Source organism: Rhinolophus hipposideros, assembly GCF_964194185.1.
Source record: "Rhinolophus hipposideros genome assembly, chromosome: 8".
NCBI lineage: Eukaryota > Metazoa > Chordata > Mammalia > Chiroptera > Rhinolophidae > Rhinolophus > Rhinolophus hipposideros.
Genome location: NC_138054.1, coordinates 28,499,464 through 28,525,473, shown reverse-complemented (window position 1 = coordinate 28,525,473; position 26,010 = coordinate 28,499,464). Strand labels below are relative to the sequence as shown.

At 39.1% G+C, this 26,010-nt stretch overlaps 1 protein-coding gene across 5 annotated transcripts in view; it reads left to right on the top strand.

The window, feature by feature from the left end:
- Window positions 1-26,010, top strand: part of LRRC8B (leucine rich repeat containing 8 VRAC subunit B) — a 61,248-nt gene that overhangs the window by 3,436 nt on the left and 31,802 nt on the right. For 2 of the 5 annotated variants that reach the window (XM_081055010.1, XM_081055005.1), the window contains exons 2-3: window positions 11,405-11,479; window positions 19,063-19,119. The exons of 1 other annotated variant lie outside the window; for it this stretch is intronic. The gene's annotated coding sequence lies outside the window, so the exon portion shown is untranslated. Of the gene's footprint in view, window positions 1-168; window positions 261-11,404; window positions 11,480-19,062; window positions 19,120-26,010 lie in introns of all 5 variants that reach the window. 2 more of the 5 variants (XM_081055006.1, XM_081055007.1) reach the window with 2 other exon arrangements.

Here is a 26,010-nt window from a genome sequence, read left to right as displayed (position 1 = left end):
CGCTGTATCTTTGAACTTCATCTGTTGCATCTTCAATTTCAGTCCCTTTCAGAATCTGTCTCATTTTGTGGCCATTTCCAGGGCTCTATTCTACAATGCCTACTCCTCGGCCAACAGCTTTCACAAAAGCTACCAGCTGCAAAGCTTCTATTTCTCTTCTGTTTCCAGCTCCGTGCAGGTGCCTGAGATCTTCCTCTGCCAGTCTCTGATGGAGACTAAATTCTTCATTGTCAAGTAGCATATTCCTGATTGTTTGGCAGGTATGCCGATTTGAGAGCATATTCAAATCTTCTTTTCTTCTGTTAAATTCCTTTTCAGTATTTTGCTACTCGCCCACACATCTATTGCAGATTATAAGCAGGAGTCCTTCAGGCTTCTACCTAAGAGCATATACTTTGCAGATTGAAAACCCTGCACCATCACTTTGGATGAGTTGTTGGATTAGTTAAGATTAGCTGCCAGTTACAGAGACTGCAAAGAACAATGGCTTAAACAAAATGCTGTTTGTTTCCCTTTCACATGGAAAAAAAAAATGTTTGTAGAGAGACAATCCAGGGCTGGTAGGATGGTTTTACAGTCTTCTGAGACCTGGGTTGGTTCCACCTTTTAGATCTACTATACATCAGGTGAGGCCCTCAACCTGATGGTCCCAGATGAAGTGTCAGCCACACATCCAGGTTCCAAGCAGTAGAAAGGAGGAAAGAAGGAAGGAGACAGGAAAGACAAAAGCCTTTCTTAAGGAAGGTCTTTTAAGGAACTTTTCTGAGGCTGTCATACAGGTCTTGTTACATTTCACTGGCTAGAATTTAGTAATGAGACGTCACCTAACTGGGATAGAGACGGGGGAAATACTGTCCTTCTTTCTGACAAATTTATGCTCAGCTAAAATGTGGGAGGTTCACATATTTGGAAGAAAGGGGGCAATGAACATTGGGTACCCAAACATCAGTTATTCTACACCTCTTTTTCTTGACTAATGTTACCTACCTCATAGGATTCTTAATATTAAAAGAAATATTACACATTAAAGCATCTAATACAGTATCTGACATAAAACAAGCTTTCAGTAAGTGTTAGTTCATATTCCTCCTTATTCCTCTTTCATGAATTGTCTAGTTTCCCTGCTGCCACATCATTGGCATCCAAATCCTATTTTAAATACTGGGGCATTTGCCCAATTGGTGGTACCAGTTGGTACCACCCTGGGAGGTAGCAACACATTATTAAATGTCAATGTTTATTTCTTAGTTTAAAACATGGCTTGTATTAAAAACGTAGGTCTTGGAATCAAATGGATGTGAATCCTTGCTCTGCCACTTACTCAGTATGAAACCTTAGCCCCTCTACCTTCAATTTCCTCATCTGTGAACTGGGAATAATAATTAGATATGAGGATTAAATAAAACAAAATGTGTATAGAGTGCTTAATACTGTGCCTGATAAAGTAAGTGGTAGCTTTTCTCTTTTAATTTGGCCTAATCTGAGTGAACCTTTTTGAAAATGAACTCTTATTCCATTAAAAAAATGTTTTAAAATTGGTCATCTCCATACATGTCCAAATGAGTATTATTAAATTGTTAGTCAAACTTTTTGAGAATTGTCTCCAAAAGCAGTTTAAACCCAAACAGTGGCAAATCTTTTGTGTGTTGTTTAACCTTCCTCAGCCTTAATTTGAATGATTTTGAGTTGATCCATTCTCAAAAGCTGTAACAGATCGACCATTGAGCATATTTCATAGTATTTTTTTTCAGCAGCTATTTATTAACCACCTACTGTGTGCCAGACACTGTGCTAGGTTCTGGGTATACAGTGGTAAGCAAAAATGCACATGGTCCCTGCCATTGTGGAGGTTGCAGGTTACTGGGTGAGCCAGCAAATAAATGAAAATTTGCCACTGTGAATGTTGTCAGGAAGGAGATGGACAGTGCTGTGAAAGCATGTGCAGATGTCTTGTGGTCAGAGGTTAAATGGTGACTTTAGGAACCAAAAACTTGACCAGCGAACTGAAGTAAAGAGGTGAGGCAGAAACGTGGTTTGAAATGAGCTCAGACATGAGCTCAGCCTGCTCTTAGACAGGGACCCGAGTGTGCCACCGGTTTCCAGTACCATTGCAAAGAAGACCTTTTTTAATGTTTAGAGCCATCTCTAAAATAAGTGTATATAATATGTAATGTCTCGATGTGATACCCTGAAAGGGGCTACATCATGCAGGAATAATTTAATTATTTTACAGCTAATTCATGCTATATTGGCAAACTTTTGCCAAGATACTCTTTTGATGCACCAAGCATCTGAGATGCATCTGAGCAAGTTGGCTGTAAAGTAGGATGTTTTCAGACAGGGACAGGGTTGATCTGCATTGCCTTTAGCATGCGGAGTTGGAAGCCTTTTGGCTGAATGGGGGCCATGTGAAAGACTGTTGGTAGAAGAACTGGTAGCCCAAAAAGCAGCAGTGGAACATGAACGCAGGATGGGAAGTGTGGACAGTATGTTCTGGAGAGCGATCTGGACTGCTGTGCCTGGGATGGCCTCTCAGCCAGTGGGCACCTCCAGCGTCCAGTTCCTCCGAGGCTTTTGGTTTTGTGTAAAAAGGAACCCAGCTCCGCACATTGGCAGTGGGGTACTATTTCTCCTTGCCCTGTCCAGCTGAGCTCATTGGGGATCCTTGGGAGAAAATGTTGCCTCTTTACTCATTTTTAGAGCCTTGGAGAGTGGCTGCGAGGCTCTGCTTCCATGGAGCATGAGGGGGCATGACAGCTTCAGGGGCAGAGCTGCCTGCAATTGGACTGCAGGTAGTTTCTTGCTCTGAGTAGATAAATTTAAGATAAATTCTGTTCATCAAAAGATTTTAAAGGTCATCTCTCTAGGCAAAACTAAATGAGTTTTTTCTTGGCCCTATTTCAATGCCGAAATAGGCATTCCTCAACTAAACATGACGTGTCTTCCCAAAGCGTTTTGTGAATCATGATGCAATTTTTCAGGCACACAGTGTTGTGCATGCTGGTCACGTCCCCAGACGTCCCCAAGAGAGCTTATGTTGTGCCACTGCTGCCCTGAGGTGCTACATGTCTTTCACCTTCACCCTCCCAGGAATGACCTTGGAACTGGGACTTCCTCTTGCTCCCCACTTGCCATGTATTTAACACAACAAGCTTGTTCCTATCTCAAGGACTTCTCAACTGCTGTTCTCTGCCTGGAATGTTCTTTGCTTATGAATTTGCATGACTGTTTCCTTCTCCTCAATAAGGAGTCAATTTAAACGTGACCTAGAGATACCTTCCCTGACCCCCTCAGGTAAAGCCCCCGGAACCCCAACACCTACTCCTATCATAGTCTTTCAGATCTGGGTTTATTGTTTGCTTGCTTGTTTATCTTCTAGTCTCTTCACGCCCCCACAAGAATATAAAATTAGTTCTGTGAAAGTATGGACCTGTCTCCCTGTTTACCTGCTCGTGAGCCTAGTTTATACCATGTTTCCCTGAAAATAAGATGTAGCTGGACCATCAGCTCTAAGGCGTCTTTTGGAGCAAAAATTAATATAAGACCCGGTATTATATTGGACCCAGTATTATATTAGACCCAGTATTATATTTATTATATTATATTATATCTGGTCTTATATAAGTAAGACCCGGTCTTATATTATATTAAAATAAGACCAAGTCTTATGTTAATTTTTGCTCCAAAAGACGCATTAGAGCTGATGGTCCGGCTAGGTCTTATTTTCAGGGAAACATGGTAGTAAGTTTCCCAAACTGCTGCATGTAATATTGGCAAATAATTTTACCCCTTTGAGAATAGAAAAGGGCCAATAATATACCTATGGTACCTGCCTCATAGAGCAAATGAGGACTTGGAATAAGTAAACTGAAGATACTTTCTTTTCCCCCAAACTTGCTATTCATCTTTAGATTTCATATTTTTCAAATAACAATACTGTTTACCAAATTATATGACTCAGAGAAAGCTAGAACTCATTCTGGGCTTGTCTTTGCCTCATTCCTCCAGTATATTGCTCCTCACACAACTGGAAAGCAACTTGTCCAGAGGCCATATTCTTAAGGTTCCTTCTGTCAGCACCTTTCCTCCAAGCCCCTGAACTATCTTGAGTCTTTTCCAGGATCACTGCTAATTGTCTTCCAGCAGGTTAGTTTGTAGTCTTTACTGTCTTCAACCCCCAAATTCGTTGTGCACACCACAGGGCACAGGGAAGTAATCTTTCTGAGAGCCAAATCTCATACCATCACTACACAATTTAATAACAACCCTTTAATGACTTGATTAGCCTCAGGGTCAAGTCCAAACTCCTCGGTGAGCCATATACTACAGTCTTCCTTTGTTGGCTTCCACAACTCCCAGCTTTACCTCTTCCCAGCCTGTCATTGCTTAATCACCAGTGCATGCACCATGGACACAGCACGCACAATCACACCTTCATAGACCAGCCATCCTTAACTATTTACAGTACAGGGAGGAGGATGGCTCAGCTCCCTGGCTTTGTTTCTTGCCTCTATCTAGGGGGCTCGTAGCCCCTTGTCAAATGCCTGGCCATCTTTCAAGAATCATTTCAAGCATACCTACTCTAAAGACCATTCAAGACGCTTTCCCTCTGCCTACCACCCCCAGAAGCTCCTCATTCTCTGTTCTGTGCTGCCTCGGAGCCTGTACGCCTGTGATTGTGTCTAAGCCAGAGAACAGCTCTGCCCCCTCTTAGGTCCTCTTGGCGATAAAGATTATTTTGTTCATCTCCAGGGCCTCCTGGACCAGTTATCATATTTGGCATTTTAATGGAAATCGGGGAAAGAATTTAGGGAATAAAATTCAGCATGCTTATTACCTAATCCAGGGCTTTGTTTCAATAACATGTTTTTGACTGGTACTTGACTAACGTTTGAAAGCTCTCCTTGAAAGTTAGAAATAGAAAGGTATATTATATATATTTTTATACATACATATATATGCTATTAATAAATGCTATTAATAAATTATATATATGTGTCCTATTAATAAATAATCAGTTGAATGGCCATAATATTTTGTCAGTGAGTGTGTATTGAACATGTTCTGTATTCAGAGTACGGATTTGACAGTTTGCAGGAGATGCTTGAGACAGCTTTTGCCCTTTTCTGAAATAATCTTGGCTTTGTTTTTCTATTAGAAGTCAAAATTTTAAATGATCAGTACAAGCACTTGACTCTCAGACAGTTTAGAACAGTGTCTCCGAGTGTTTTTCTCCCAGTCCCCCAAAAGGATTTTGAAAACCTATATGCTCTCCTCATACATGTTAGAAGTTAATAACTAAAATTTTTCATCATGATTTTAAATAGTTGTAAAAGATGACATTAATAGTATGATAAGTATTGATATTTTAGAAAAAAACTTGTTAATGTACCCGATAGAAGCTAAATTAATACCAGAATGATTTCATATCTACCATATCATCCATTTAAAAAACACAGAAACAATCTCTTCTAGAAAATCATGAATTTTATAGTTGTTTCCTTCATGGAACTCATTTCATTCCTCTTCTATAAAACTTAATCCCAATGTAACATTATATTTGAAAAACTTTCACTGATTATCTTATCATACTCTTGTGACACACAAACCTAAACATACACTATATTTTTTAAGTTCTGGACAATAAATTTCTGTTAAATAAAATTTCTTTTAGATTGAGTTATGATTTTTTTACTATACAATTTGACCAGAACAACAAATATATTAGAATTTTGATGAACCGTTATTAGTCATAGGTAAAATTTTATTGGAAAATTATCTCTCAGTGAGATGCATGGGGCTTAAAAATTATTTATACATAGTAAATATTACTTATTGCTAGAATAAGCTAGGTTTCATATTAAATCAAGTGCTTTTCAAATGCAAGTGCTTAATACATCTTGCCACATAAATAAGTATATGGGAACAAAGGCAGTATAATTCCACCAGGAGTTTTTTAAACTCCTGAGTTATATGCCGGAAGTTATCTAGTGATTGATCATAAAAGTGATTTTCAGTTTTCTGTTGTCTAATAACTTGATTAGTTCTTCTTCCAGTCTTGCTCAAAGCAAAGAAATGGAAACTTTCCGCTGACTTCCAAAAGGATTTGTTTCTCCGTCATGAAAGTCATTCACTTTTTTAATATCTATAACCCTACAGGTATTTCAAAATATCCCTTTGGTTGGGGCCGTGGAGATTTTTACTCCCCAAGGCAATGCATTATAGGCAGACTCCTGACAGGTGAGATGGTTGCCTTTTGTTTAGAATGTGGGAAAAGAGTGGATGTGAAAACAGAAGAAAAGAGATGGCTAGAAAGTACCAACAGGAAGGACATCGGCAGATACTTTTGGACAAGGGTTAATTGATGATCTGGAAATAAATTCTTCCAGAGAGGGTAAATTATCTCCCTTCCCTCCCCAAGAAAGTGGGGGACAGGCAAGCCCCATAGCCCTGTTTGAAGATGAACTGGTTTGGGTGTTATAGAAAAATTTTCAACCAAATTAACTATCAACTCTAAGGGAAAAGCCCCTCTACTAGGCCCTAAAGATTTCTTCTTGATGGGCAGTGACGTTCAACAGAGAAAGAAAGAGCATGGTGAGTGCATATCATAGGTAGGTAGGTAGGTAGATGATAGATAGACAGACAGACAGACAGATGATAGATAGACAGAGATAGGTAGATATAGCTATCTCTGACAGAAGCTAATTTGCTACCAAAGTGATTTAATCACCATCATCCATTTTAAGAATACACAAACTCTCCTAGAACAGTTAGAAATTGTATATAATTTTTTTTAGTACCCGTTCTTAGACTAGATCCAAAAAAAAGAAAGGTGAAAATCACCAGATGCTTGACTGATAGTCGGCTGAGTCAGTGGGTGACTGGTTTTTAAGAACAAGTCTCAATCCCATTGGGAAAAAAAAAATTCTTCAGCATGTTATCAAGTATGCTGATTTCTTCCCAGAAGGAGGTTGTGATTACAGCGTGCAAAAAGATTTGGTCCCAGGCTAGATTTGGGACATTTTTTCTTTAAGGAGTAAGGCGATCTGAAGGGAGAGGAGTTAAGCATAGCCGCATCCTATGGAGTAGGAAGCCTTTACTGGGTCTCCCTTGGTTCCTGGATGCTCTGGCCTGTGTGAAGACACTGTTCTGCCTGCTCCCAACAGCATATATATAGCAAATCTCCCCTGAAGTACTTTTCAGGAACCTCCACATTACTTACTATATTAAGTGTTTGTACATCACTTCTAACATACTACAGCATTTACATTCACACTTATTCTCCTGCTGACCTGCAGTATCTACTGCAGGGGCAAGTATTGTCTTCCTGATACAAATGTAGAAGCGAATGGGATACGTGACTTGTGTAAGCAAACCCCACAGGTTAGTGGCAGATCTGGCACATGACGAAGCAACTTTTTCTACAGTATATTGCCTGGCTCCCTTTGCCAGGTGTCTTATTTTATAAAAGGCTCTTAGGATCAGAAAGCTTGACTTAAAGCGATCCCATGAAGAAGACTAAGTGAGATAGATGCTTGAGAAAAAACTTAGTAGAGTACATGGCTCTTGGCAGGACCCCAGACTTTTTAAAAAGAAAAATAATGTGTTTGAGTTTTTGTACTGCTGTGCTTCATTTTATGAATTTTTAAAAATTCATTCAACAGATTCTTTTTTGAGCACTTAATATTTGTCTGGCATCATGCCAAGCACGAGGAATACACCCAACAATGAAACAAACAAACAAACAAACACTTTTGGGGTGGAGCACGCGTCCTAGAAGAGGGAAGTTAGACAATCAGCAAATGCAAGATACAATGTCATGTGCCAAGTGCTATGGGGGAAAATAAAGCAGGGTAAAGGGCTAGAGAAGTGGTTGGTGATGGGGATTACACGGGGTGATCAGGGACAAATTCCCTGGGTGGGGACTTTTGAGTCAACCTGAATATTATGCTCACCTGATTCTGAGTTCAAAATCATGAGTTGATTCGGGTAAGTTGATTCAAGTCGTGGTATTCTAGAGTTATTTAGAAGAGACCTTAGAGAGTATCTATTGATTATTAACTTTTTTGTGTTGTAGATGTCCTTGAGGGTCTTTGCCAGAGTAATACACACATGCTTATATGCATAGCTTTTTAACATGCCTTGAAATCATTCTTATATCTCCTCAAGTTTATGTCCTTATTCTATTTTAGTGCTTTATTTTTACTGATAAGACAATCAATCAGGTTGAGAAAGACAAAGTAGAAATTGTCCACAGTTTCACCCTAGTTTGTGGCTGAGTCAAGGACCTAAAATTCCCATAAAGTTGTCTGCTGCTTTTTCTACTAAAATCTAAGTAGCTAGAATGTTAAATTTTCTAAAACAATTGTCTATAAAGCATCTCCTGCTTTTTTTTTTTTGTATATGCACCATTTTTATTTGCATAGAGTAAAACTTCCCCAAGTAGCTTAAATGGCTAGTGGGGTTCCTTTTCCTATTTCCTGACCAGTAACAACATAAATAATATCCCAAGTATTCCAGTGTCCTAGAAAATTTTGAGAAAGGATGACTCAGGCTGGCGGCAGGAAAGGACAAAACACAACAATAACAAAATGGAGATATCGGAGTCAGGGGATTTCTCTTACAGATGGAACTTTGGGCATGTGGTAGCTTTAGAGAGCAGACAGGGACTTGAGAGTACTTTTGAAAGTCTTTGAATGTACAAACAACAGAGGGGCTGGTGATGGGAAAGACGGTTTTCCAATTTTAATGGCGCAGCGACTCCCTAGGGTGAAACAGTAGCTACCCCCACGACCCCACCCAGTGATTTCCTCTTGGGACATTTGATACTAAAACTTGGAAGATAAACTTGTCACTTTCAGGAAAATATTCATTGTATCAATTTATCTTCCCAGCCACACTTCCTTTCTAGATGTCTCAACTTTTAGTACTACAAAATAACCAAACATTTTGAGTAATAATAATCCACCCCGTGGAATGAGTACTTGATTTCCAAAATTGGATATTGTGTAAAGGTTTCAATTTGCATACAAGATTTTCTAATAAAATACATCTGGCTTTAATCCGCTGAAGTTCGGCAAGTTCATCTCCTATAAACATTAATATTTATTAAATTTTTAAGCTGCTTTCGATTGTTGTTCTCTTAAAATCAACTTTTTTTCCCATTAGAATTGCCCCTTAATATTGTGACACCTCCGATAGAAGAAATTCTAGCCTTTTCTCAGTGAAAGGCCCTGTCCTCCATATTCCCCACCCCCATTTCGGGGTATTTCCAGCCTACTTTTCCATCTGTGTGCCTTGTTACTATGGTGATGAGCACCAGAGAAATAGAGAACAAAGCAGATATAATAAGCATCTCCTTCATGGTTTACAATGCTAAAAAGGGATCTAGGTTCTCCAGGCATGGCTTGTTCTTTATCGGTGGCAGAACTGGTGGCAGAATTGGAACGGCCCATTTGGGAGGGGGAACTGGGGCTACAAGCTGATTCAGGCCCTACAATTCCCATTGTTCTGCACTTCACCAGACTTTTCTCTACCCAGAGTCATGAAGATGAAGGAAGAGTAATGGGAGCCTGTGGTACAGAAAGTGTCAAAGAAAGAGCCAGCCCACTGCAAAGACAAATCTACAGAAGCATACTACATGGGAGGGAATCTTGGGCGAGTTTTTAAATTTACCCGTCATTAATCCTATTGCTTGATTTTGCGTGGTTTAACTTTCAATAGAGAAGATTTTGTTTTAAATTGAATCTATCTTGATTGCTAATAGCTTGAAGTATTTTCTTCTGTGAATTATTTTAAATAATTGGTTAAACTACTGGCACACGCTTATTTTATGCTTGTTTTAGAATTACAATTAAATTTGTTCTAGATATTGTAGAAATTAGTTTTCCGTAGATTCCCACAGGTAGTTTTGAACCTTCTTACATGCATGTTCCTTCTTTCGTATCATTCATTTTGTATCATCTTCTTGTATCATGTTCTTAGACACCCCTAGTGAAATACCTAAATATTAAATAAAATATTCTAGTTAATCAATTCCATCTTTTGGACACTTATTTTTAAATTTATTAATTATATTTTAAGTTTGTATTGCTTATATTTTTATGTTTAAGGGCAGATACAGGGTAATATTATTTAGCACAATGTTTTAGAATATAAAGTCATGGGACTTGAATCAAATTTTTGGAGCTAAAGAAGCTAAATGTGCCTGTTGTACTGTGGCATAAGTGCCTGAAGTTCCTTCTAGCTCTAATTTCTTTGTCCATGTAGCGCCTTTCTTTTTGCCCAATGACCCATATTTTGCCAATTTTGATATCTGTTACTATGGCTCTTACACTGATGTGAAAATATGCTTGGAATCAACCTCACTCTTTGAGTTTTTAAAAATACCTATATAGTGTAGCCCTCTCCACCAAAGTCAACTTTTCCCCCTCTGTAGCATGGTTAAAAGAATGAGAGTAGTGGGGCGGGAATCGGAATGCTCTGAGCTGGCTCTGACTCAGCTGCTGCCTGGGCTGGGTTTGGAGATGCATTTTTAACCCTATAAATAGAATAGAGCTTCATCAGGAGGAGCCTAGGAGCCACGAGGAAGGTTTTGAAGCAGAAGGAGACATCAGATTTTTGGAGGGAAGGTATGCTGGCGTCTGTATGGAGGATGTGTTGGAGATGAGAGAGAGCACATTGGGAGACCAAGTAGGGCAGTGGGATGGAACAGGGGAGACTAACATGAAAGACATTTGAGAAAGAGGTCGTAGAATAAATATTCCTATTAACTTCCATCACAAGGATCCCATGGTAATTATTTAAGTCAAACTATGCTTACTCCATAACATCATATTTTTTAGTTTTTTCATAGAAGGAATGGTTTTAAGTTCCTCCTGATTATTTATTGGGTCCCCCAAATCCTCAAATTTCAGATTACCAGTGAACATAAATTATATTAGCACAACTTTGAGAATTATGGCTTCTACCATAGACTGAATGTTTGTGTGTCCCCATCGCCAAATTTACATGTTGAAACCTACTCCCCAAAGTGATAGTATTGAGAGGTGGGACCTTTGGGAGGTGATTAGGTCATGAGAATAGAGCCTTTATAAGCTAGAATCCGGAGAGCTTCCTTGCCCCACCAACCACATGAGGACACAGCAAAAACATCTTCGTCTATGAACCAGGAAGCGAGCTTTTACTGGCCAGTGAATATTCTGGCACCTTACACATCTCAGCCTCTAGAACTGTGAGAAAAAAATGTTTGTTGATGAAGCCACCCTGTCAATGGTAGTTTATTATAGCAGCCAGAACATTCAAGACAGCTTGTAATCATGAATGACTTCTGAGTGGAAATGAGAAAAGACATGGGGGAAGTCGTTTTTGTTCTGTGAGAAGAATAATGACTCTCTTTGCACAGGAGAGAGGAGTCTGCTGAAACCATTCAGGACAGCTGCTTGTCTTCCAGAAGGCTTGAAAACCCTGGACACATTGGGTAGGTTTTGTGGGGAGAACAGAGCTTATATTTGTGAGGAGTTTAGTCCTTTCTGGGTGATTGTTCTCTGATACCTCCTGGGCAGAGGGAGTTTCCATTGCATTTGATGTTATCATCAATGTGAAGATAGAAAGTAGGCCAGGTAGAATTATTTCTATTTTTACAATTAAGAAGTTGGCATTCTGAGAGACTGCGTAGCTTGGCTAAAGTGCAGGCAGATGGTAGGCAGGATAGCAATGCACTCTCCTGGGTCGTTTTGCTGACTTCTATTACTCTACTCATTACTGAATGAATGAGTGAATGCATGAATGCACGCTTACCCTGTTGTTCATTCCATTGAGCTCAGCTACTTTTTATTCTCCTCAAAGATTTCTTTGAAGGTTATTCACATTCAACTAGTTTTACTATTATGAGTTTACTAGTTGTGAAGGCTTAGGCAAATCACATAACTATCTCAGTTGCCTCATCTGTAAGGTGGATATAACCTCATGGAATTATGGGAACATTAAGTAGTTAACTGATTTAAAGGGAGTAGTAGGTTTAACACACGGTTTTCTTGTGATGAACATCAGCTTCCAAAACTTAATGATTATGAGCGTATTTGACTACGTCAACCTCCTATCAGCTACTTACTAGGGCCAATGTGTGCTCACACTGGACTTTTTGTTGTATCCACCTACGAGAAACACGGAGGGCCTGCTCCACCTGATTTGCCTTCTGATGATTTATAATTTGTTGTTTTAGTTAGCTAGCTGAAATGAACATTTCCTTGGTTAGCTCTTTAGAGTCAAATTACTTAATGCTGAAAAATTAGGCTTCTATAGTTATTGATTGAAAAGGAACACTACAGACAAATTAGAAGAAATTATAGCAGTCCCAGAACCAGATCAGCAAAGCCTCTAACTTTTTGTTGTAGCCTGAAATTTGTTCATTCTTCACGACCTCTGAAATTCAACCTTGAATTATTCATCAAATGGACAAGTAAAAAAAATTAGTGGTCCTTCACATTTTTAATGCTTATTTGAGATATATAGACTTTAACCTTGGAAAGTCTTTCATGATAATTATCAGCATGGGTAAGAGTACTCCAAGTAATATAAGTCAAGATGCTATAAAATCCTTATTTTTACTTGTTAGAAGTCTTAGAACTCTTTTGTTTCTTTTCCCTTGTGCATGAAAGTAACTGAATCAGTGACTCGTAGTTTCCTTATCTTAGAGTGATCTATACAAGAGAAAGTTTATTCTAGTAATATCTCATTTTTGAAAAACCATGAATTTTAAAAATCTCTCTATATGTGTGTTTATGAAGAATAAGATGGAGGATAGAGTTGCCTCATGTGTGCAGTAGGGGTTGATGAGAGGAAAAGGGGAATAAAGGAAGGAAACCATTGTTCTATAGTTTACCCTTTGATTTTTGTGTTTCTACTCTGTAGTGAAGTCCTCAGAGATGTCACACATGACGAAATCTGAAAAAAAAAAATTATTTTTAAACAAAATGTTTCCTTTCCTAATGAGGTTCCGCTTTCGTGCCTTGCTGTCAGTGTTCTGGGAATTTTGAAATGTTCTCTGTACATTTTTGTGATTTTGACCTAATAATCTTATTTGGATTTACCAGGCATAGCAGCTGTTGTTTTTACCAACTATTGCTAAATTGTATTAATGTCTAAAGTTGAAAAACTCTTTTTTCTATGTTGGCCTAGATTATTCAGTTTTATAATATTTAAGCCTTTTCCCCAACCTTTGTAATTTTCATTTACTTGCAAGAAACATAATGATATTTCAGGTGGATGGTTTAGATAGGCTGAATCAGTCTCTCACAGGACACAAATACAGCTTGCAGTGGGGTTCGTAGAACAGTATTTTCTTGAGAAAGCCATCGATCCCTTTTCTGCTGGAAGAAGAAAAGAGCTCAATTCCACTATAATTATTGTTCAGTGTAATATAATGAATGTTTGCAGTTTGTTATTAATGACGGTTCTTTCTCAAATGCAAAGTTCAGAAACCAAAGGCTTTAAAAATGTCCTGGAAGAGCATAAACTCAGAATTATAGCTATTTTATTGTATAATTTTGCAGTGTTATTTAAAGGAGAGAATCAGATGTTGATTTTTGTCTTTTCATTTAATTATTTAATGTAACAGGAACCTTTCTTAAAGAGCTGACAGTTTATCTTGCTTTCTTTGCAATCTCTTTTTAGGGGCCCTTCAATTTGTCTGTTTTCATTATAAGGTAGTGGTTTTTGAGGTGTCAGAAAGAATCTAGGTATGCTCTTACATTCCTCTCAGGGTTAACTTTGTTGGTTCTGAATCCCGCTTGTTCTCTATACTGTCTATCACATTCCCATTTTCCCTGTTGAGAACTTTTATTTATTCTTCCCATATACTCAGTATCCAAAACAATAGTTTTTCTTGTTGTCAAGTCACATAGCGAATCATTTCTGTATTTACAGGTAATGATGTGTATCAACAAAATGCTCTATCAATTACAAAGCCATTTTTGCATGTATAATCGCATTTCATTTCAGCAGCCTAGTGAGGGAAAGAGAGAGGATGGCCATAGTTAATTATTATTTTATGCGTGAACTCCAAGAAGTCAGTCAGCATACCTAAAAGAACACAAACTTCTAGGGCCAGGTCAAGGACCCAGGCCTTTGAACTCCATGCCCAATGTTCTTTCTGCCCCACCATTCTGTGTCAGCATACCCTGTTGTGTGCCATGAGACATTTCCCATGTAAGGAATTTGATCAATATGATGCATGAAATTGTTGTACCAAATTTTAATTAACTTTGTAAAACCAAGTTGTTGTTCTTTAGTTCTTTCCCTACTAAGCGTTTATTGTTGCACTGTATGTATAATGAAAGTGAGTATACAGTTTAAGGGTAAGGGACAGCAGGATAGCGATAAGAGAGATGTGCTTGGAGACGTGACTAAGTGACAAGTTCACTGGAAACAATGGAGGATGTGAGACCCGAGCTGAGCCTTGCAGGATGAGACAGAATTTGGAAATACGAAGGGGGTAGAAGGGAAATGTCTACAGAGGTGTGCAGAAAAGAAAGTATGTAGTGCTGAAATAATTGTGGGTGAAATGATACGTCCAGGATTTGCTTCAGAACAATTCTGGGCATGGGTATGATATGAGTTGATAATTGTTGAAGATGAATTAAGGGTCCATGAGGCTTCCTTGGACTATTATGTAAGCCTTTGTATGTGTTAGGGATTTTTCATAATGTTTGAAATGTAAAAAATGGTATGTAGTTTTTGGATACTGGGTAGGCTGCCCCATCTGGAATAAAGGATTTGTTCAAAGGCAGTAAAGAGTGGTGAATGGAAAGACTGTGGGAACAGATTTGGTTGGTGGGAGGGATTCGTGAATGTACCCTGTGGAGTCCGGCTGCGTAGTGGTCGACACTGGCTCATTGACTGACTTGAGTCTTACTTGACCTTGAGCTCAAGGAGGAGTTGCAGTGCAGTCTGGCTTCCTCATCAAGGATGGCAGTAACCCCATTTTATCATCTTCTTAGGCCCTACTGCATCTGACATGCCATAACTGGTTCTGGAAGGCACATTTAAAGAGAGCTTTTTGCGACCAGAGTTTCAATGGTGGGACATACAGGCACAGAAAGTTGTGTCACATCTTCTTAGGAATCTTCCTCGTAGAACTTTCCATCCATCAACTTAGGATTGTCTGCCTAGAAAGGACTTAACTTTCCCTTCTGCCAAGTCCCTCTCTTACCCCTTTACAAACTCGTTCTCTTGGCGGCCTGAGAATGGGTAGTAAAAGCAAAACAACAACATAACTACGATTCCCCAGTAATATGAAGGTACATGTGCATGAAATTTCCCCCCGAGAATAAGACCTAGCTGGTCAGTCAGCTCTAATGTGTCTTTCGGAGCAAAAATTAATATAAGACCGGGTATAATATAATATAACATAATACCCAGTGATAATATAAACATAATACCGGGTCTTATATTAATTTTTGCTCCAAAAGACGCATTAGAGCTGATGGTCTGGCTGGGTCTTATTTGCGGGGAAACACGGTAATTTAATCTCCTGGAAACAGACTTTAGCAGCAGACTGAGTTTGATACGCAGCAGCACCAAACCATTTGGGAAGCTGCACACTCTGGTGTAGCTTTCTGAAGCAAAGTTCTGTTTTCCTTCCTGCTTAAAATGTTTCTCTACTGCTGAGGAAAAAGAGGAAATAGAGAGATGCCAGAGAAATTTGGATAGTTGATAATATTAAGGAATTGTTAATTATTTGGATGTGATTCAGTGGATTGCTAGAGCTGACAAGGCCCAATGGTTATATTTTCAGGAATTTTGCAAGCCAGTTGTTAAACACAGCTATTAAAAAATTAAGTTATGCAAACTCAAAATTAGAGTATTAAAATAAAATTAATGCTTAAAACGCATCATTTCCTAATTATTTTACTATAATTTGCTATTATCGATGTTCTTCAGGTTATTTATGTCTGATGTGTCTGCATAGTGGAAGGCTTACGGAATGGTGGGCTGCACATTGCTTCTCAAGTCCACATTCAGTGACGGCATGTGGGTACCTGGAAATTGGCTGTGGTGGGAATATTTACATCATGGAAATGGAAATTGGCAAAGACTGCATAGGGGGGCCTTTTTATTTTCTCTCTCCCAGAGAACTGGTTGTTAAAATCTACCAGCACACCACTGGGTATGATTATAATATTATGGTTATATTTTTTTAAAGACTCTTTACCTTTTAGAGATACATACTGAAATAAGACAGGTAAAATATGACATCTAGAATTTGTTTCAAATAATCCAGTGGGGGTGAGTATCGCGATTGTTATATCAGAATGATAGACACATGGGCTTCATTATGCCAGTCTATCTACTTTTGTGTATATTTAAAATTTTCCATAACAAAAAGTTAAAAACAATAATTAAGGGATATTACCCGTGAAAATAAAGGAGTTGCTTATACCCCATAGACATAGACATTCAGCCTGGTATCTCAAACTTCTGTCTATTCCTCAGATTTCAATGCTAACATTCCTTTGATAAAATATTAGTCTCTAATTTTAGAGTCCTTATTTGTAATGGGCTCACACAGCTCATTGAGTTCAAATGTTTGTTTCTCATTAAAAAAAAAATCAAGAAATCACTGCCATGTTTCCCCGAAAATAAGACCCAGCTGGACAATCAGCTCTAATGCATCTTTTGGAGCAAAAATTAATATAAGACCCAGTATTACATTATATTATACTGGGTATTATATTATATTATATTATATGAGACCTGGTCTTATATTACAGTAAAATAAGACTTATATTAAGTTTTGCTTAATATAAAGCAAAACTTGCATTATAAATATAAAGCAAAAGATGCATTATTGCTGATTGTCCAGCTATGTCTTATTTTTGGGAAAACCTTATGTGCAGCTTACCGTACCTGCAAGGGCAAAGGAATCCAATAGAGCCCTCCCCAGGATACTAGGGAAGACCTCTCTTCACAGTGGGAGGAAAATGCATTTCTTAGATTGCAATCCTGTTTGCAGAACCAATTGTATACATAGGAGAAAATGAATCAAGTTATAGCTCACAGAGCTACTTGGGGCTATATGACAGCCCTTTAGATCTATTTTCAGTCTAGGTGGTTTGAGTCATTGCCCAAGAAAGGAGTGCTGTCAAGTAAATTGTCTTCTGTGCAGATGATGGGAACCTTTGTAAAGATGGCCTCACTGATACAATTGATGTGTTTGGAATTTTTGGCCTATGAATTAAATTAGACCAATCCAGGGACTTAAAAAGCTATAGGCTAGGTTCTACACTGGATGTTTCACAAAAAGTGTACAAGCACAACTTTTTTTTCCTATCATATATCTAGACATCACATGGAAAAGTTATGGCATAAATTACCTTGAAAACATCTTTTTTTCTAAATTTGATTTTGATATTTCTTAATATGAATATGTAATGATGATAATAATTTCTCCTTTTTTTGATTGCATTGTAATTCATGCTAACTAAATCCAGTTGACCAGGAAAAAAAAAATTATGTTGAATAAGAAATGCAAGTGGTCACTGTAATTATTCTATCAAACAGGGTGATGAGGAAATGATTAGGTTTTATAATGGGGACAGGGAAGGACAATACGAACCTTGAGGGGAAAGTAATCTATAACATCTGTCATGTTACTTTAAATTTTGTGAGTCTCTGGTCTGTGTAGGTTTAACCACACACAAGAAGTGTCAAACAATGAAAACAACAGATGTCAAACTCAGGTAACCTGGGGTTAGAATACCAAACGGAAGCCTAGACTGAAACAGATGCTGAAACAGGAATTGAGATCAGGAAACCAGAAGTCAGAGTAGGGTAAGAGAAGAATCGTAATTCCTCCTCATAAGACAGAGCCAGACAGAGGAATCACCTGGAGAGCCTCGGAGGTTTTGACACTTGGCTGCAGTTTTCTCCATGTTAATTCCTTTTTATCAATAACCTTCAATGCCCTGCAGGGTCCCACCACAATATAGGTACTGAAAAAATTTATTTGGAGTATGGAAATAGAAATCATGTTTCAAGGTTAAGTTGGAATATGGAAATTGAGTCATGAGTGCTAAGGAAAAACACGTGTTAAGTTCTTGAAATATAAAAATCACAGGACTGTGATTTATTCACTCAACAATTGTTTATTAAACCCCTGCTATCTAGGCTAAGTGCTGGGGATACATCAGTGAGCCCTACAGTTAAAAACCCTGTGTTCTTAGAGCTTACTGCCTAGTGGGCACACACAGAAAATAGACAAAATAATTGTATAGTACATTAAACAGATAAATTCTATAGAGAAAAACAAAACAGGAAGTATCCTCCACAATTAAACTCCCCAAGGATACATTTTCCAACTCTATCAAAGCTAGCAAAGGAAAGATTGATAATTATAAAAATACAAAACATTCTGCATCTAAAATTCCTTCATGTTTCTATTAATTTTGTTGATAAGCAAAATATATTAACTGTTTCTACAACCAGTGAGGTTAGAACACCAAGTTGAAGAAGCATGGGAGAGGTAGCAGTTCTTTTACATTGAAGTAAAACGAAAAATAGGCCCTTATGTATTTTGTTAGATAGTTGGCTATTCCTGATGAGGAAAGCAATGAACACCCCTACCAGGGAGGCTGCAAGTTATCTAAAAACAACGTCTTTGCTTGCATATTATTGTTTAAAAAACAAACAAAAAAAGTATTTGTTTCCAATGCTGTTTACCTCCATTTGGGCAAAACAAGTAGAAGCCATTCATAGAGAGAGAGAGAGTGTGTGTGTCTGTGTGCATGTGTGTTTTATAACAAGACTTTTTATCTTAGTCAACTTGATTACCTTCATAAAAAATTAAACTGGTTCAACTTTAAATGTAAATTTTCTGAAATGGAGGTATTAAGTGAACTCCTTTACGTAGGAGATGGACTTAGGCTACATTTCGTTCTTTATTTTAAATAACTTATTTTTTCCAAATTACCAAGTGCGAGCTTTTAAAACCAACCTGGGCCAGGGTCAGCAGCAAAAATGAACAGTCTAACAAAACTCATTCATATGTTCTCCTCTCCCCAGGGCTCCAGTTTGTATTTCCAGCTGCCTACTAGACATCACCACCTAAATGGGTCACAGGTACTGTAAACTCAGCGTTTTAAAAATCATGCTCATCACTCCCCTCCACTGACCAATTTTCACCACTGGCCCTGGCCAAAATGAGGGTGGCCACTTTTCCTTGAGTCATGGCTCTCCTTGACATCCAGTGTACCACCATTCCTCTGATCAATAGACAGTACCAGTCTTCTAGACTCCATGCCAATAAGCTATTTAGCAGAGTACCTGCTTAAAAGTTCTTAAAAGTGATGCCACTTAACTAATCAAACAAGTAAAATATGGTCCCTGTTTTCAGGAAATTTATAATTTACAGTAGAATAAAGGGAATGATAGTAACCCGAGCAAAACAACTAAGAGAAATGGAATTTGCTTGTTACCTTCGAAGCAAAAGGTACATTCCTCCAAAGCAAGTCACTAAAGATTACTATTGTTTCGTTGCAGAGTAGATTTGCCAACATGAAAATGATAGCTTTCCCTGTTCTCCATTCACGGGCGGGCTGGGTTAGTGCTTGCATTTCTGATGAGCCAGCCCAGCTAGAAAAAGATATTTGCATAGAAGATTGGGGAAATTGCCAAACAACAAAATGAAGACGTGTGCTTTTGAAATTCCTCTTATTACTGTTTTGATTAAATTGATGTTTCTAAGGTAATGGCTTTTTAAATGAAATTGCAATAGTGCCTCAGCTAATTCCAAATGTATTCTTTCATTTTACCGGGCTTTCACAATGGGATTATATTTGGTTTCACTTCCTGGTTTGTCCACACAAGCCTATTGCTGGGAAATATTTAAATAAAGTCTTTATGAGAAAAGAATATTTTTTTATAAGAGATGAAAGCATTTTGGATTGATTTAGATTTAGTTCGTGTGGTAATTTTTGTAGAAATAAGATTTCCAATGCCCAAACTAGTAAATCTGTTGCTTAAAGAAAGCTGAAAGACCAACAAACAAACAAAACTCATAGGCACTAAATTTAATTAAGTTACCTTGTGGTGAAATCCTCTACAAAACTGTTCCAGTAGGCACCAGCTGAGAAACAAATGAAATGTTGGCTCATAATTAGAATAATTGTAACTTGATTTTAAACAGAAGTTTGATTGCATGGTGAGTGACATAATGAATGACTAATGATTTTTCCAGAAGGACGACCCAGTATATTCTTAAGCTGATGGCTTATTTATGGTGTGTTTAACATGGCCACGAGTATATCTGGCACCCTTGTGTGTGTGTGTTTTAAATGGCAGTTCTTTTGTGTTACAGCATTGCATGAAATATTTAGCTATTAATTCTAAAAGTGATATTTTTACCCCAAGGCATCTAATTTCACCATTCAGGTACCAAACAGTGTAAAAAAACAAACACCAAAAAACTAATCAAATCCATTTCTCTTTTGAAAACATTAATTAAGACTTTCCAGAAAAATCTAAATGTAATTGTTTTTGGCCAGTTGCATCATTTTACTGGCTAATTTGATAGTTTAATTTTTTGTTAAGGATAACTAGTTTCCTACTTGAAAATTTCTACTTTAATTTTGAAGTTCATTTATGTTTTATTATTTTATTACACAAGGTGATCTGATATATACCCTAATAAAGAATTGGCCTTCCTGCCCTCATTCTCAAATCCCTTGCAGGGAATTCTTCCTGATGCCTTCAGATTAATTTCCCTAATATATACTAATATGTCCTTAAATGTGTTTTTTCCATGAATCCCCTGCTCAGATACCATCAGTGATTCTTTCCTGCTTGTGTGATCAAATCTAAATTCCTTTCTGCTCTCACAAAAATATTTGGCTATTAACTCTAAACGTGATGTTTTTACCCCCAAACAATCATTTCTCAGGTGCCTGTTATATGCTATGTTCTGATCTATGTCTTGAAAAGTTCTTAGCCTAACATTCTAAACTTTCTTTAATATTTGACCCTAACCTACTTCCTAATCTTATCTTCATTATTTCTGTCTCAAAAATACCACTCCATCTATATATGTCTCTTCACTAAATCCTTAAATTCACCTTGGATTCTTCCTACCCTCTTTATTTGTTCCTCTATTCCTCCACGTAAAATATTACGTACCCTATTACTCACCCCTATCCTTTTACCTCCCGCCTATATAAATCCTATGCATATTTCTCGGTCCAACTCATAACTCCTATGCCGTAACTATGATTCCTTTGGTGTGTACTGCCTTAAGACACAACTGTGTAATCCATTTGTTTGATCTTATATTTATGCTTTATTTCACCAAAGCTTAAGTTCCTTTGGAGGGTCATGTCTGAGTGTGACACCTTTCGATCTCCTTGAGCATCTGGGATGATGCTTTGCATCCAGCAGAAGCTAGGTCATGAATGAGTACACCTAGCTTAGAGTGGATACAAGACATTCCTCTTATACTTTCTCTTGGGGTCCCATCTCTGGTCATGCATGACTCAAGTTGGTGGTACTGAGGGTCCTCTTCATTTCTATGTCTAATCAATTAAGAATGACTATGTTGTTGCCTTCCTTGAATAAGTGAGAATTTCCACAACAAAAACAGATGGTGTTCCCAAATATAAATAGAAGAAATTGTTTCTTGTGAGTGGGTAAGGAAAGATACAGGAAAAAAAACCCACAAATAACCGTAGATTCATTTGCTGTGTACAAAGGAGAAACTCAAGTTTGACTGGAGATTATGCGTGTTGTGCAGCTGAATTTGTCACTGAACCAGACAAAGCCCCACCCTGATTTAGAAATCATGTTTTAAGCTTCCAGATGGGGAATGTGGCTTTTGTCTCCTGGGAAGCCATCAGAATTAGAAAATTCCCACGGAGAACATGGTTTCTCTTCTTTGCTAATACCAAGTGAAGCTGCACAGTTCTGCGTTTTGAAGCCCAGTGGACAGAAACCCTACCTGTCATCTTTTCTGGAACGTGGGCATTCTACCTGATTCTTCTTAGTTACTTGTGGGCTGCCACATCTGTATGCCCTGAGCTTCCTGCCTTCTATCATTCTTAATGTCGTGGCTGAGCTAACCCTCTCTTCTCTGCTGATGGGGCTCACGTGGAGTCTTTATGTGCCAAAGAGCTTCGGGACCTTTGCATGTCATGTAGCATTTGGTGAACTGAGGACAAAATGATGTGGCTGTTATAGGAAGTTGTTGCAGTGTTTGCTCTATGCAAGAAAGTCTCATTTTTATTCTTTTATCTGTTCATTTGATACTTAATAGCAGCTTCTGCCTGCTAAACCCTGGGTGTACAATGAGAGGAGGTAGACCAGACCTCCTCCTACAAGCTACATAGAGCTTGCAGCTTAGTGGAAGAGAAATAAACCTTTCATCGAACAGTTATATGAAGGTGTGTGATAAGTTCTATGAAAGCAAAGGATAAGAAAGTAAAAGAGCATGCTGTGGAGGCCTGGTTGGAGTGGTTAGGGAAGGCACACCTTAGGAAGTAACTTCTGTAAGTCATGGGCTCAGGAGGACAATGGCTTAAATGTTTGTCCTGTTTGGGCCTTGTAGGTGAGCTTGACCTTCTAAGTGGATTGCTTAGCACTTTTTCCAATTGCAACTGCTCTGTGTAAGAACCAGCCCTCCTGTGAGACTGAGCCTGCGCAGTGAGGTGCCATGAGTGATGTAATATGTACCAGTGTGTTTGGTTTTGCCCCCTGGTTCTTCGCACAGAGCTCCTAAAACCCTCGGAATTTCCTGGTGGGAGCACCTTTTGTTACTCATAATGAGCCCCCTTTCAACCATACTAATGAGGTGCTCCTCGGGGGCCCCTAGATAGCTTCAGGATGGGGGCAGGTCTCCAGAGGAACCAACATGTGACGAGAAGGTTGCACCTTTCAGTCTATCCCTGACCTCTGGAAGGGGGAGAGGCGCTGGAGATTCTTCAGTCACTAATGACCAGCAATTTAATCAACCATGCCTATATAATGAAACTTCCAGGCACCCCCCTCCTCAAAAGGCCAGGGTTCCAGGAGCTTCCACACTGGTGAACAGACTAGGGTGCTGGGAGGGTGGAGTGCTCGGAGAGCACCTGGAAGCTCTGCGCCTGCCCCTCCACAAAGTACCTCACCCTACACATCTCTTCCATTTGGCTGTTCCTGAGTTGTATCCTTTACAGTAAACCAGTAATACTATTATAGGTAAAGTGTTTTCCTGCGTCTGTGATTTGTTCTATGTTCTAGTGAATTATTAAACTTAAAGAGGGGGTTGTGGGAACCCCTGAATTTGTCATCAAGTCAGACAGAAGGGTGGGTAGTCTGGGTCCCTGGACTTGGGACTGGTATCTGAAGTGGGGACAGTCTTGTGGGATGACACTAACTCTCCGTGGAGTTAGTGTCAGAAGGATTGCATTGCGAGGCACCCAGTTAAGGTCACAGAAAATCTCTCAGAAAAAAAGACATCTCACTATGTTTACCTGAAATGTGAACCACACATTGTTCTGCTGCAGCAGAGGAGCAGGTGGAAACCAGTGATTCAGGCCAGCCGCCATTCACCAAGTTGCAAATATGAAGCACTGATTTAACTCCATTCAAGGTGAAAGTGGGCTTGTTACCTGAAGTAATAGGTGATGTAAGAGCCTGTTCTTTCAAAACTGACCTGTTTCTCTTTTACGTTCTTGCCCAATGCCTCATTTCCCACACCTTCTTTCAGGGAAAATTGGAGCCTGAGACGATAAGCTGTATTGGCTTTATCTGGGATGGGCAGATAGGCACGGCTGTGCTTCACTGGTACTGTGAGCCAAAGGTTGTGGGTGTTGTTTCTTCTCTCTCTCTTTCTCTCTCCCCTCCCCCGCCCTCTCTCCCTCTCTTCCTCTCTCTCTCCTTCTCTTTCTTCCTTTTCCTCAATTGGTAGACTAAATGGTCCATTATCAGTCCATATTGCAAGGTTGATTTGGAGAATTTTCTACTCAGATGGTTGTCTTCTCACAGTGCAATTCTGTGTTTGAGCCACATAGTTCTACCCGGACCCCTGAGCCTTTTTACAAAGTTCCTTTTGACATGAGTGGGACTTAAGAGTTAGGAAGTGGGGGTGACTGTAACACTTGCTGTTTTGTTTCCTTGGAACCAAAGTGGAGAGAATAAAGCTCACTTCGTGGGTGGTTTTGTTTCAATTTAAATAATGTTCCAGAGCCATCCTTTTTAAAAAATTGCTTTGCCAGCAAAAGACTGAATTGGCTTTCTTTATGAGTTCCCCTTTACATTCATGCACCACTTGAATGGTTCCAAAGTACTTCCACAATATTTATCCACTAATATCCACTCTTCGGGCTAGTATGGTTGTCTGTATTGTAAAGCTTAGGACAGGGAGGTTTGGACTGGCTGAGTGATGCCTAAGACCGTGCAGAGGCTGGCAGAGGCAGGCCTAGGACTCCTGGCAGTGCACATTTTTCACACTGCAACCGTGGAAAACCAGCCCTCTCTCTCAGTCTCATGGTGGGGTGAGTGGAGAAGCTGAGGCTTCGCTCAATCAGCAACAAGGCCCCTACAGTGGGAAGGAACAAAAGGTATAAAAAGGAAGTAAAATTGCGCAGTTTGCACTTGCCTAAAGCAGCTTCAGAACCTTTACAGGGAAACATGTCAGCGGGAGGAGCAATCACTTTATTCTCAGAACTGACTGCCGCAGTAGTGACAGCCACTGACCAGGAGGCAGAAGAAAACTTTTGTAAAGATGCCCAGTGTCTGGGAGCATAGACCCAAGTAACATGTACATAGAAACAGCTTGAGGCTTTAAAAATCCCTTCCCATCACATCTGTAGTTGAAACTATATCAGAAATATAACACAGGCAGTGTGAGCTGAGTTTAGAGATGGCCACACTTATATGGGAGATTGAGTGTGTCTTGTCCCCAGTGAGCCACATGGTGAAGCCTCCTTTCTTCCTATCCCAGCTATTTTCAGGTGATGAAAGTGATGGTCACAGTGAGTGATGGTCACAGTGATCACAGAATATGTGATCTCGTCTGCCAGCCTTTTGGGGTCAAACACTAGCATTCCTGGAAAGGAAATAATAGAGCCAATAAAACAGCAAGAGAAGTTGGATAGTACTTGTTTCCATCAAGTTCCATTGCCAGGCCTTGCCAACCCTCCCTGAGACATTATTTTGTCTATATAACAACAAAAACAAATCAGGAGGTGATATGTTTTAGAAAGAGCGCTCTGGCTACAAAATGGAAATGGGACTAAGGGAGAGAAGAGAGGAGAGTATTTGAGTTGTCCTTCCCAAAGATGGGGCTGGCTCCACCCTATGCAGTGGTATCAGGGATCCAGAAGGGACTAGTTTAAGAAAAGAACCGACAGAATTGAGGGAATAGAGGAAAAGAAGGCTTTTGGGTTAGGTACCTGAGCTCTTGGTATTACTAACACCCTTCAGCATCATTCATCTATTAGTCTTGATGTTGCTATCAATATTCAGCGACCCAAAAAGAGCACGTTTGTTGCAGGTGTGAGCAGAAACGGCAGATTCAGTGGATGTGTTGAGTTTGAGTTGCTTCTGCACATCTCAGTGGAAAGCCAGAAAGATGTTGGGGAGATGATTCTGAGGCTTGGGCTTTAGGAACTTGGCTTACTATGTAGTTTGGGAATCATCTACACAGAAGTAGTGAATGATCCTTAAGAGTAGAGGATATCACCCAGGAGAGCATAGGCATGAGCACAGAGGCTACTGGCCAAGCACTGAATCCTGGTGAACCCCAATCCTTGAGGGATGAGTTTGTTAGGATCCTCCCATGGTTCCCAGTGAGCTTTTTACCTTTGATTAAAATCAATGCTTTCATTTTATGCTTGACCTGTTGACCTTCTTTTCTTGCTATGACCCACTTTTACTCTCTTTTCAACACAACCAATTTATTAGTTGCCAATTGTCGACCATTCGGTGCTTTCTAAGAAAATATACATCATTCTTCTTGGAGTTAATGCTTTTCCTGGTGCTGTC